Source organism: Poecilia formosa, unplaced genomic scaffold (genome assembly GCF_000485575.1).
Source record: "Poecilia formosa unplaced genomic scaffold, Poecilia_formosa-5.1.2 Scaffold37, whole genome shotgun sequence".
NCBI lineage: Eukaryota > Metazoa > Chordata > Actinopteri > Cyprinodontiformes > Poeciliidae > Poecilia > Poecilia formosa.
Genome location: NW_006799976.1, coordinates 2,337,321 through 2,350,809, shown reverse-complemented (window position 1 = coordinate 2,350,809; position 13,489 = coordinate 2,337,321). Strand labels below are relative to the sequence as shown.

The following is a 13,489-nucleotide window of genomic DNA, read 5'->3' as shown; positions in this document are numbered from 1 at the left end:
ACCTTAGTTTTTTAGTGTTTAGTATATTTATTAGGCTTTTCACCTCATATTTAAAAAAAAAAATCACAATTCCAACAAGGAAGAAAAAAAAGAAAAAATAAACACAATACTGGATGTTTCAGTATTTGCGGAAACATCCAACATTTCCGTAAATACTGCCACTTACAAGGTATGTAGCAAAAAAAAAAAAAATTATTAATACCATACAAAAACCTCATATTTGTGTTTTAATTTTAAATATTTGTTTTCTTTGAGTTCCTCTCATTTAATTCCAGGGACATTTCTTTTTCAAATTCAACCAAGTGTTGGAAAGATCCTAGTGCCAGTCTTATCGTCATTTCTGCCTCAGCTATCCGTTTTAAAATCAAGAACTCAAACCAAAACAACATTATTCATTTGAGGAATTGTTACCTTGCTCATCCAACACTCGTGCCCGTGCACAAGCCTCGGTTGGATCATCTGTGCTGCACCTTTAGCTCTGAAATCAACTGCAATATTTCAGGCAGAAAGGAAGAAAAACAATAAGAGCCAGCCATGGGAAGAGAGAACCCTTAAGAGACAAAGGTGAGTTTATTAGCAGTTGAGCGCATGAGCTTTGGAGCGATATTAGGTTCTGGTACATTCTGTTCCCAGCAGTTTCTGGTTTGCATGTGCAGTTCCTCCCCTGCCTCTATAAACAGAGGAGCGGGCCAGGATGGGTGCAGAAAGTCAGCAGCTTTACTGCAGAGTTAGCACGCTGGCACGCAGACTGTTTTCTGTGTCAACAAGACCTAAACACGAAGACATAATAAAACAGACGCAATGCAACACTATAAAATATACAACCAAGCAGGACAGAAAAAAAAAAAAAAAAAGAAACCTAAGAGGATTTTTTTTATGTGTAGCTTCATAAGCCAAAATAAAGCTACACTTTAATAAGGCATCATAAAAGGGAGGAATGACAGAAATTAAATTGGTTTCAAACGTCTTTGTGGGTCTTCAGTTGTTTTTTTTTTGGCAGACTGAAATGAAAACTTCTCATGGAAATATTAACATACAGTATCTGACTGTATACAGCAGTATACGTTTCACCCTAAACAGTGGTGGAGAAAGTACTCAAAAAATGTACTTAAGTAAAAGTACAAATACACAGTCAAAAATGTACTCAAGTAAAAGTCAAAGTACCACATTAACATTTTACTTAAGTAAAAGTAAAAAAGTACTGGCTTTTAAAAATACTTAAGTATTAAAAGTAAAAGTACTTGCTGAATACATAACCTAATCGCTAATATCATTAAGTGAACTGATCATATTTAATTTTAATAGATAAGAAATGTGCCATTTTAATGAACAATGCCACAGATTAAACATGTTCTTATTGTGTTTATTATCTTTAACAGTTTATACTTAGATATGTGATTCTATGAATCATAATTTCAGGGATGGAAACATCTTGTCTCCTGTCCTAACATAGCATGAACTTCATTAGTGACATTTATTTAGAAAGAAATCCAACAGAAAGGGGATGGAAAGAAGGTGGGTGAGGGAGAACATGCAACCAAGGAGCCACGTAGCAGAGTTGTAGTCAAGACCACTGAACCCGAGACCAAGACCAGCGCCCTGCGCTACATGACACAATAAAATTAAGTTTATCAAAATTGGTTCTCAGATTGATCTGAAAGATCCACATTCCCATAAAAACACCTAGATGTTAAATACTTAGAGCTGAAATTTATTTAACCAGTATCAATTAAAACTCATTTCATTCTGTTTTGCTTTCATGGCTGTGCTACAATCCGCAGAGGTCTCCTGCTATCCCTAGAAAAATAACACCCTGGACGGTTGCCCATATTGCCCATGTCAGAAACCACAACTGAAACATCGCAATTAACGGTAAATAACGTTCAACTATGAACACTGTCCAACGGCGCAACAAGAAACCAAGCAGAAGAAGCAGCGTGACTGTTCTCACCCTCCCTCCCACTGCGATGTTTGCCACCATGACAGGAGACGAAATCAATCAATGAGCATGCTCTGTGTTCATTCAACTTTTACTTATTCGGCGATTAAATAAACGTGTGTATGTGTTAGCTACTGCAGTGTACACAAGAACAAAGAACGGCTCCCAGTGAGGCTTCAGTCCTTAGGACTTAGTAAAGATCCGTCCAGAAGAATCGGATCGTTCCTGAATGTCATATTACTATATTCCACTTTGGTCACAGCGTTGTCCCATATATTCGACACCTCAGTCAACACGCAATGGCATGACTGACAACTTTTTTTTTCATCGCAGATGCATCATGTGTCTCAGTCAGTACAGCTAGCTTTGCTAGCATCACGTCCACAGATCTTACCTTTTAAGCTTTCCTTCGTGCAAGGCTTAAAGTTGCACGAAGTCCCCACCGTCTGTGAAAGCGAAGCGTTGCTGATTTTACATGTCACCATATCTCATGGTTTATGCAGCGCTATTATATTACTGACGATTAGACGGATATCCACCACTGCGCATGTCTGGAGCTCCGCGTGCGAGTAAAGGTGGAGGCGATGGGTGACAACAGACAGTAAGTCATTGCTTGGATTTTACGGCGCCACCTTAAGTCCCTGAACGTCACATTTTAACGGACAAAAAGCTCAATGCGACGTGGATGTAACGAGTAACGCGACGGTTCTGTAGAAATGTAGTGAAGTAGAAAGTACAGATACTTACTGTAAAATGTAGTGGAGTAAAAGTAGAAAGTATCCATTATTAAATCTACTTAAGTAAAGTACAGATACACGAAAACTGTACTTAAGTACAGTAACGAAGTACTTGTACTTCGTTACTTCCCACCACTGACCCTAAAACAACAAAACCCAGAGTAATGAAGCCCAGTGTAACCCACACACCACCCGAGTTTCATGCTGCATTTATTTCAGGTAAACACCTAAAAAAAGCATCCATCACATTTGACCTTAATGTTTTACCTCCAACTGCTCTTCAATGTTCTTTTATTATTCTCAAACAAATCTGCGAGGCCTTCTTTTGCAAAAACACCATTAAAACTTAGGCTGCTGGCAATAAGGGCTTCCATCCTTGAAGCCGTGAAGAACGAGGATAAATCTTCAAGATACCAGCTGAAAGACGCAAAGATATTTTGATTGACAATATTTTTCTTTATTTTCTTTTTACAAACTGATCCTTCTTTTGCATTGTGTTATTATTCTTAAAAGATGTCTGTCTCACTTCTTGTTTTACAAATAAGAATTTTTTTAAGTCTTAAATCTGCCTGTTAATAGTAAATACACACCACATTCTTCACAGATTTTTCTGTGTTAATACTTTTAAAAACCGTGCATCCTTTGCTCTTGCACCTTGAGGCATTAATGCAATAAGCACATAGGGACATTGTATGTCTTTACAATGACCAGTTTGGTCATTTTCGGGGACTTGGCTGAGGGTACGTCTCGTCTCTCTGTTGCCTGATCTGAGCGACGTCGGCCTCGGCACACCGTCTGCAGCGTCAGATAAGGTCAGCGGCTCGCCTCCCTGACTGTGACGTAAACCACTTCACTAAAGCGTTGTGCGCCACTCTCTCTTCTGATGTAATATATATATATATATATATATAAAAGCACTTCTAGCTTTTTTTTCTTCTTCAGATCAACATCATTCAGAGCCACATGTCTGTGATCTTTTTATATTAGTTCTGATTCAGCTGTGTTTGTGCAGCTTTTCATTAACTGCTAAAATCTTGAGAAAACCAGTCCAAACATTATTGACCCGTTATTGATTCAACCTTGATGTTTACACTGGTATAAAAAGGCTTCATTAACACATTTCGCATTGAAAAGCAACTAAAATAAAAGGAGCGTCTACGTATATTTTATTCGGGTGGAAAATAAACCCGCGGCCTCTCCTGCTGCCGTCTCCAAGTCCACCTTTCTGCCTCACAACCACCTGATTCCAGCGAAGCTGCGACGTCAATAGTAGCATTGTTCTCACCGAGCAAAGCAGAGAGCAGGAGGCTGGCCAACACAGAACGTCCTTCAAACCGGCTGCTTCTTCAGTTACACGCATTAATACGACTGTTTATTAACATGGGAATTGCTCAGTGCAATCTGATTAATGCGTAGCACCCAGCTGAACAAAGACACGCGAGATGAAATCTGGAACAATTCTGGGTGAGAAACAGTAAAAAGACAAGTTAAAAGATTATGTAAGCATTAGGAAGACGTGTGGATTGTTCCAGGCACACGAGGTTTTAGTCAATAAGTCCAGGCAGATATCAGAAACGCTACTTATTGAACATACAATACAGTACATGCCAGTCTACCACACAGAGTCTTGCAGAAATGAAGATTTCATCACAATACAGACTCAAAACCTGTCGCATTTTATTGTCATTTTGGTTGGTTGACCAACACAAAGTAGCGCAACTCAGCTTCCACTGGCGCTGCTCTGTGGGCGAACCGGATTTGTGCGTTACTTCTGCACCAGGAGGTGCATCGATTTATTGCTGCCACTTTCCTTAATTTCTTCTTAAAAGATTGGTAATCAGTGATCGGCCAGAAAACTGAGATCGGTGCACCCCTAGCTGCCACTGTTGTAATTATGGTGACAGCTTTCTGTAGAACCAGTTGTCCAGGACAAATTACCCCAACGGGGTCAATAAATTATCCATCCGCTAGGCAGCTAGCGTAGCCTGCCTATCTCCCTACCTCTGTGAATCATAGATTCTCAGTCAGCTTTAGGTCTGAACTTTGACTAGGTCCTTTCTTTCAGCGACATGCTTTGATCCAAAATATTCTACTGTATGAAGCTGCATGCTAAGAGTCCTGGTAGGAGGTAAACCTCAGTCTCGTCCCCACCAGGTCGTCTTCCAGCACTGTCCTCTACTGGACTCCAGCCATTCTCTGATCGACTCTGACAAATATGCCTTTGCCGCTGATGAAAAGCGCAGCATCACCTTGCCTCCACCATGTTTTAACCTGGAGATGACGTGTGGAGCGTTAGATTAGGGTTACACAAGTAGGCCACAAAGTTCAGTTCTGGTCTCATCTGACCAAATGCTGCTTCGACATGCTTGCCGTACTCAAACTGCAAAAGGAGCCATTCCGTCGACTGAAATCTATTAAAGTCATCGTCATTTTTAGGAGGACAGAACCTGGAAAAGTTCAAGGGGACAAACAAATTCCTCCACTAGATTCTTTAAATCCCCCACATATTTTCCACATCTCTCCAGGAGCTTCAGATTCCTCGCATTGCCCCCTTCCCTGGAGGGAGGCGCAGCGGCGTTTCATCCTGATTGCAGTCAATACAACAATAGATCTGCTTGTATCAGCGAATGTCTGCAGCGAGATGAGATGGCTGCAGAAAGCGCTGGAGCTTGACCCACTTTCCAGTGCTGTGAAGCGCAGAAATTCATCCTGCCAGGTGTGCTGGGAGATTGGGAGTTCTGTTCTGCTGGGTGAATTTCACTGCAGCTTTTACTTACCTCTATAAAACACGGACTGGGATGCCAAACAGTTTAGAAAACAATAAAAATAAAAATCACACAAATGCTGGAGTCAAAGTTAGAGTCTTGAGAATCGGCACTTCAGGTTTCCTTCTCGTTCAGCTAAGGTCTCTGATTACGAAATTCTGACTTTGTAGAAACTTTTATATTATGATCTTTTTGTGTGTGTGTGTGTGGGGGGGGGGGTGTTGGATTAAGCCTTGATGTGGAGGAATCTCTTATTCTTTCGGCTGTTGACGCAGCTGCTGCAAAACATGACAAAGGAGTCTCATTTTTTTCACATCAGAAAGCTAAAAACTTTCTTTAGAGATGTGTCACTGCCCTCACCTTGAATTTCTCTCCTGCGTCAAGCTGGGTGAATGTGTTGCATAATTCTGTGAAAGTGAATTCTTAAACCTGTTTTAATTTTTTTTTATTGTTAATGCACTATCAATACAGAAGCAAAGCAATTCTGCGTGGATTTTCTGCAGAGCTCTTTTCTTTAATTGGCGTAATATGACAGTTCTAATTCAGCTTTTTTAGTTCCTGACACATTCTCAACATAAATATCACAGAGGAATCATATTCTTCATTTTTTGACTGAATTACATCAAAATGCCAACTGGAATGTCAAAAAACAAATTTGCTAAATGGAAGCATTCCAATAAAAAAAAAAAAATATATATAAAAAAACTTATGTCAGGTCCTGGGTTGTTTTGGGGTTTGATTTATTGATTCTAGTTTCATTATTATTCTGTGTTTTTTTTAAGCTTCTTTCTTTGATTAGATCAGCATTGTTTCTGTTTTTACCTTAAGTTATTCATACTGATTCTGTTTGATTAATTTTTCTAGTTTCCCTGTTTATGTACTCTTCTTCTCTGCTTGCTTGCTCTCTCTCTCTCTCTCTCTATCTCTCTCTCTCTATCTTTCTCTCTCTCTCCCCTCACACCTGCAGCTCGTTTCTAATCTAATCAGCCATCTTTAATCAAGCGCCTCATTACAACCTATTCTCAGTCACTCCTTGGTAAATCCCGTTACTATCCTGTCAGTATCCTGCCATCTTTTCCCTTGGGTTTATTTGTTTGTTCTGCTGTGGCTCTCAGTGGTTTTTTTGTAAGTTTAGTTCATTTTCTCTCTCTTTTTTAAAATTAAATATTCATCAATTTCGGCGCCTCCGCCTGCTACATTTGAGTCCATCATCACCACAGCCAACGTCATGGCAACCTCAAGTTTTTTTTTTTTTTTTTTTTTTTTCAAAAAATATTTTTTTGCACTAGGATTAAGTGGTTTTTCAGTTGTGTCTTAATTACTTCGAAAAACTGCAATGGAAACTTTTTTTCGCATTATGCGAGTGTGATAAACAACCGGATGTTACCACCGGTGAGAAAAGACGAAGAAAACGACAGGAAGTGGTAGGAGGATGAATGCTAGCAATTTATGCCGTGAACAGACTTATTGTTTAATGGAAACACTGTAATTGCAAAGTTGTTTTTATTTTATTTTATATTAGCGGCATATCAACATAGTTTTGCGCACATTTGTAATGGAAACTCATTACAAATGATTAATTGGTCTCTAAATTGTCCTCAGGTATGAGTGAGTGTGTGTGTGTGAAAGAGAGAGAGAGAGAGAGAGAGTGTGTGTCTCTGTGATGGACCGAGGCTAAGAAAGTTATGTTCTCACAATATGTTCCCTTTTAGTGTCATTTTGAGTCCGTCCATGTTGCCCACTGCGTGTTCAGTTAAGTGCCAGGATGCAGCAGATTTCTCTACATGAATTTAGTGACATAATGACTCGGCGCACAATGTGCGGCGCTTCCCTCCGTCCTCCTGACGCAAGCCTATCCTCCTTGTACATAGGGAACAGAATGTACTGTTCGAGATTTCTAACGCATATCCTCTATTATCGCCCTCAGCGGTTTGGCTCGTCTCTCCTCTTCTGCCCTTCTCGTCTTCGGCCTCCTAATGACCCCAAGTCATGTCACTGCGCTGCGTGCAGGGCAATGATCCTGACCGACATCCGTGGATTTTGCGGGAAAGCCGGGATAAACAGGGGAGGAGACATGAGTCCTCATGAGCTGGAACCAGCGTTGTGGAGACACACCAACTCTGCAGTATCTTTGTGAAAGTTTGGTTTATTTAAACAGAAAACGGCAAAGTCAGAAGAAAACTATAAACCCTTCAGATGCAAACTCTTGGCCAGATTCACACAATCTGCTTTTCCAGTAACACTTTCTGTTAAGGCGCACATTGATTAACGCAACAACACTTTCCGTTTTCTCTCAAGCTCTCTTACAACTCAGTCACCCACACGTTCTCCGTCTGCCTCTGAATCACTCGCAGACGTTCACAGGCAAAAGCTTTATGTTTTGTGTGTGTGTGTGTGTGTGTGCGACATCTCTGAGCTGGCAGGATAATTACTGCGGATCCGCCACAGCGAGAGCGTCGGCGTAGGTGTGCGGCTGCACATGAATGGAAGTGGGACCTGCCAGAGACGGCGTAGAGTCTGTGACATGGGAGGAGGCTTTTCCAGCTGCTTCGGAGTAGATCCTGCTCGACTGAAGGTGATGAAGATGAAATCATGACCGATGAGCTTAGCAGGGACCAGGCAGCGTTACCTGAGTTCAGGTGTGAAGGTTGAAGCTGCTGGGGAACAAAAAAAGTTTCCTCCTTTTACTCAATAGCATAACATTCATTATTTGTCACTGAATTACTTATTGAGTTTGATGCCCCATCTTTCTTGCACTTGGAGAACAGAATGGTTTCATTTTTAACCCCGTGGTGTGTTTGGTGTAGCTTGGTAAAAACCAGCCCCTTGTTCTACGCTTCACTTCATTCAGAGGATTTGGACTCCGCTATTGAGAAACGACGATTGCTTCCTGGAGGCACGGACTCTGTTGGAAGTTTTAAGTTGTACCCAGTTGCTAACGTTTGCGTGTGAAGCATGTGATGCACCAGTTTGAGGCTATGAAGCTTACCGGAAATTGCCTGCACTGTAAACAGCCATCCTCCACTGCGAAGAGAGAAGAGCCGACTGTTGACGTGGGGAAGCGTGGCCAACACAAACTGAATGGCCAATGGCCAGACGACGCTCAGGTCCACTAAATCAGAAGACGGGGTTTCCCCCAGTCTCTTATAAGCCTGGCGGGCCACCAGGCTTTACTTGTGCCCCCACCAGGTTAAGCATTACTTATTTATTTAAGATTTTTTTTTTTTTAATGTTTGCATTTTTAAGACTTTATAGTTGGGGTTCAGGTATTAATCTTCCAATCTTTCAATAACACATAATTATAAAGTGATGTTTTCAAATTTCCTGTCAACTTAAAGCATTTTTTAAATCAAGGACGGAGGGAAGCGCCGCACATTGTGCGCCGAGTCATTATGTCACTAAATTCATGTAGAGAAATCTGCTGCATCCTGGCACTTAACTGAACACGCAGTGGGCAACATGGACGGACTCAAAATGACACAACGGGCCGCTGGATGAATGACGGCCTTGGCGCCCAACCACTGGGCTTAGCAAGTTTTCTGGGGGAAACCTCGGAAGAAGTCACACTAAAACAGATTTTGCGTACATTTTTTGTGTCCAACCCACATTTGCAATATAAATAGACCAAAAAGAGAGAGAGAAATGCAGCTGCTTGCTTTAGCCCCCAAAATATTGTGCTTAAATGCTGCTGGTGCAGCTTTGCCCCTGTGCAGTTCATTAGCAAGTCTGGACACAGAGAGGATGGCAAATGACCGGGCTGCCGGTGAGCGTTTAAGACCCACTGCTTATTTATTGTTTCCTGTTTTGATTGAAATTACGATTAGAAAACTTGACCTGTGACAGGTTTTCTATGGGTAACAGCTAACTGTGTGCACACTAATGTTCTAGAAGTTTTCATCTTACTTCCTAATTTTAGTCCCTTGCTTTGATAATACATGGATGAATTTGATTATTTCCAGTTTAGACAAAATTTAAGTTAAGTCAAAAATATGAGCTTTTGGATCTAACAGTATTAAAAATGAGTGTTTAATGACAGAGATGGTGTGCCTTGAATCCTTTTAAAGAAGTGCTGTGATAAAAAAAAAACATCTTTCTACATTTATTTGACCTTTTTCCTAAACTGGACAATTATTCAACATTACACATCAAGGTGTAAGGGTTGTTTAAAAGCCTCTCTTCTCAGTCCATTCACCAGGAGATACCATTATCCATCCAAACTTGGCATCAGACCGCAGGAGCTCAACTAAACACCGCTATCTTGTTGCATTAAGACTCCTCTTCTCCACCCATCTGCTGTTCAAATCCCCTTTCTTCCTGTTTTTCCACTTTTTTTTTTTTGCACATTTAAGCCAGCAGTTTTGTGTCTGCAGGTGTCCTAATCCACCTGCATTTGGGTCCATTCTTCCTGCAGGTGGGAGTGACAGCGGCAAGCCTGCATGTCAGTCTCAACACAGGATTTAATTCGGTCCTGACAGACAAAGACCGGAGACGACAGGCACATGACGAAAGCCAGGTCATTAAAAGTTACGAGGCGGGGGATAATAATGCCAGCTGATGGACCAAAACGTGTGAAAGAAACAACATGACCAGATGAAATATTTTTAATGGCTTTGTTTGGTTTTTTTTATGCCCTCCTGTCATGGAATCCTTACTTGAAGCAGGTCACTCAAACATTGTTCCTATTTTCTTGTTACGTTTGTGGCAGTGAGCAGAACGGGTCACACCTTCCCGCTGACGCTTGTGATAAGAGCTGCACCGAACTCACTGGAGGGGAAGACGGAGCATCGTGTTGACTCTGCTGCACATAAAGGTGAGGCATTTCTCATCACATTACAGTGCCTTTCAAAAGCGTTCCTGTGCACTACGTTTTTACACACCGGCATCTTACAGCCACGATGATGCATTTTATGAAAGCTTTACGCATTAGATCGTCACAAAGCGACGCATAATTGTGACCTGGAAAGTATAGAGCATGCTGGTTTTTTAAATCAAATTCTTAAAAAATGTGGCAGAGATGGAGGGGAGAGTTGTGGAGAGATTTGAAGCAGGAATTACCTGCAATAACCCAAGCTTTGAAGGTCTCTGAGTTCAACCCAGCATCATAGGGACATGTTAAAGTAATGTGTCCTCTCGCATAGCAAAATGTAGCTATGCAAAGTATTGACTCAGAAGAACGGAGGAGAATACAAATGCATGCTACATCAGCATGTAAACCTCCGGTGGCAGTGTTTGTCTAAGCACCGATATATGTGAAGTGCTCTGGCTTTGGCAATTAAACAGATCTAAAGTCCAGACTGTCCCTCTGGGACACCATCTGTCCCAGTGAAAGCACCACAGAGGCTGTTCTCTGGACCTGGACATGCTTCCAGCAGGATCCATACCAGCCCGCCTCAGACTGGGCAGTAAAAACGGCATGAGACGCAGAGACGTATCCCTGGGGAGGGGAAAGTCTGAACGACCGACAGATTCCCTGAAATGAGTCGTAAATCCCAACCAACGAACGCTGTGTCCCAACGCAATCCGTCCAGAGTGTCCCTTTCTGCCTCACTGTGGGACTCTGTAATGTCTGTCAGGGCGGTCTCTGTCCCCAGCTCCCATGGATCACTCTGCAGTAAGACTGTGTGTCATAAAAATGCTTGTTGCAATAATGACACAGGGAATAATGTGAAAGATATGTGCAGACTCATATGTGCAAAGAGAAGAAGTACAAAACTTGAAAAGTTTTATTGGGACACTATTTAAGCAACAAATTTAAATGTTTGCATAATTGTGATGGAAGGGGGAAATGATACATGAGCTAGAAAATATTTTTACAAATAAAAATCTGAAATGTGTGGCATGTTTTTGTTCTTAGTGCTCCTCTTTAATCTGGAAGTCCTGAATAAAACCTAGGGATAACAGCAGGCTTGAAAAAACACCAAATTACTAAAAAGAGTTCATCATTTCATCTCAAGATAAATGCAGGTGGTTGGTAAAGACCTCAGAGGTTTGTTAGAGAATATTAGAGAACAAATATTGCCATGGAGACCAAGGACAAAAAAAAATCATGTGGAAATTTAAAGCACTATTCAAGTCACAATCCCAAAGCAAACATGAAACATGGTGATGACGGCAGCAACAACACAACACGGCTGAAGGAAAGCCAAGAGTGCGACTCCTTTTGCAAGGTTCTGTATATCTTGGATTTGTGAACATGATCCGATTAAAGTCGGGGGTTCTGCAAAAAATCTGTTGATGGTGCTGCACAAAAAAAGGAAAAAAAAAAAGAAAAAGTGAATCACTCCTGCCTGTCCTCATTGTGTTGCAATGCGTCTTCTGCAGCTACGGCTGCGGCATAATTGTGTTTACGTTTGGAAAACACGCCAAACGTGTAGTCACGAAGCGCAAGTTCTAAATCTGGGTCCATCAAACAAAAACAGAAGGAAGAAAAAAATCCCTGAATCAGCAACAACAGGATAATCCCGGAGTTTAAGGTCTTACTTTAAATACACATGGCTACAGTCACATGAGCGGCAGACCAAAACACGCTTATCCTACGTTATTACTGCAAAACCCGACGCTGCTTCTCTCTCTCTTCTTAACGCACCGACTCAACATGTCAGCACAGACGCAGAGTGGGCACCTGCGTGTGAGCGCTACAGTCAACAGAAACGAGAAGAACCCAACTATCTAGTGTGATGGGAGGGACAAGCCATGGAATGCAAACATCTGTAAAGCTGCATAACGGTTTAAATATTTCCAATCGACTCGTCTAAGTGGGGTAAATGGCAAACTCTAGTCATAAAGCTTGGAGGGCATGTGATCTGAACGAAGTTGGGGGGGGGGGACCATTGTCATCCAAAACCCGCACCGCAGCACACACAAGCAGCTAAAACCACTGCGGCCTCCCCCCACCCCCCAAGTGCTGTGAGCATTCAGAAGCATGCAAATGCTTGGGGATGCTGGAAGGTTTACATTTCAATAAGACAAAAACAACCTCTCTTCCTTTGCATGGGTCTGAGCTGCTTGTGCTGGCAGGCCAATCCCATTTCCATTTGGCTAGTGGAGATGCAAATGTACCATGTATGTAAACATGTTAGAGATGGGTTGTTCCATGAGAACAGATGTGTGGATATCTGCAGCAGAGTCAGGAAAGACAACAGGATTAAACACAAACCAGACGCTTTTTTTTTTCTCCCCAATTGTGCGCGACTTTGAGGTAATCAAAATGTAATGGGAAGGTTCTGTGAAAATATCCGGATCCAAATAATCACCTTTGCTGACAAAGATTAAAGGCAGGGAGGGTGATGATAAGAATCTGATGAACACATGACAGTTGCTGATGTTTACCCTGGGGAAGTCTTTAAGCTGCGTCTTGCTTCACTGATATCCCAAATGACCCTCTTGTTGCAGGTTTAAGCCTTTGGGGCAAGTGGTGATTGCATGCTTTATTTTCAGCTTCGCTGCAGAAGGTGAGGCCAGCCCAGGTAACCAGCCCTCACACACATAAAAAAAAAAAAAAGCCCAGCCCTGGACGGTGAATGTCACTATGTGTCTGTTCCATTTGTATGACTTGCAAGGCTTGTAACATTCGATCATTTTCAGCATTAAAAGCCTGTTTTATACTTAACCAAATCTTGTTATTTCTCAAGGTAATTTACACTGAGGGCTTTTTGAACTGATAAATGAACCTGGGTGCTGCACAGAAGGGAAAATGGCTGAACTACGACACTAAAAATGCTACATTTTCATCCACTTTGAGGCTGAGCTTCACAACCCTCTTGTGGCAATTTGCTGGGAAAATTTCACTACAAATCTATTAAAGATAGAGCAGTTTTAAATGGGGAACAGACAAGGAAGGACAATTGCCATGATGGATGGACTGGGCTTGATGGATAGTAGGTACGATTGTAGGGAGGACCATAGATAGGTTGGTAAGACAATTGAATGGCATGTAGGATGTAAAGGTGTATAGGTAGATAAGGCCGTAGTAGAATAAAGTCAGAAATAAAAACCTGTACATTCCTGGAAAACACTGACGGTATTCTGTTAAAATGCCAGCTAAAGAA

At 41.6% G+C, this 13,489-nt stretch overlaps 1 protein-coding gene and 1 long non-coding RNA gene across 3 annotated transcripts in view; one reads left to right on the top strand and one right to left on the bottom strand.

Annotated features, from left to right (window-relative positions):
* Positions 1-13,489, bottom strand: part of scfd2 (sec1 family domain containing 2) — a 181,870-nt gene that overhangs the window by 23,697 nt on the left and 144,684 nt on the right. The window lies entirely within an intron of this gene.
* LOC107836067 (uncharacterized) lies at positions 6,237-11,275 on the top strand. 2 transcript variants are annotated; one of them, XR_001661910.1, is made up of 4 exons: positions 6,237-6,566; positions 9,853-9,954; positions 10,147-10,251; positions 10,765-11,275. It is a non-coding gene; the product is annotated as an uncharacterized LOC107836067 (long non-coding RNA). The 2 variants fall into 2 exon arrangements; XR_001661909.1 differs by having other exon boundaries at positions 10,722-11,275.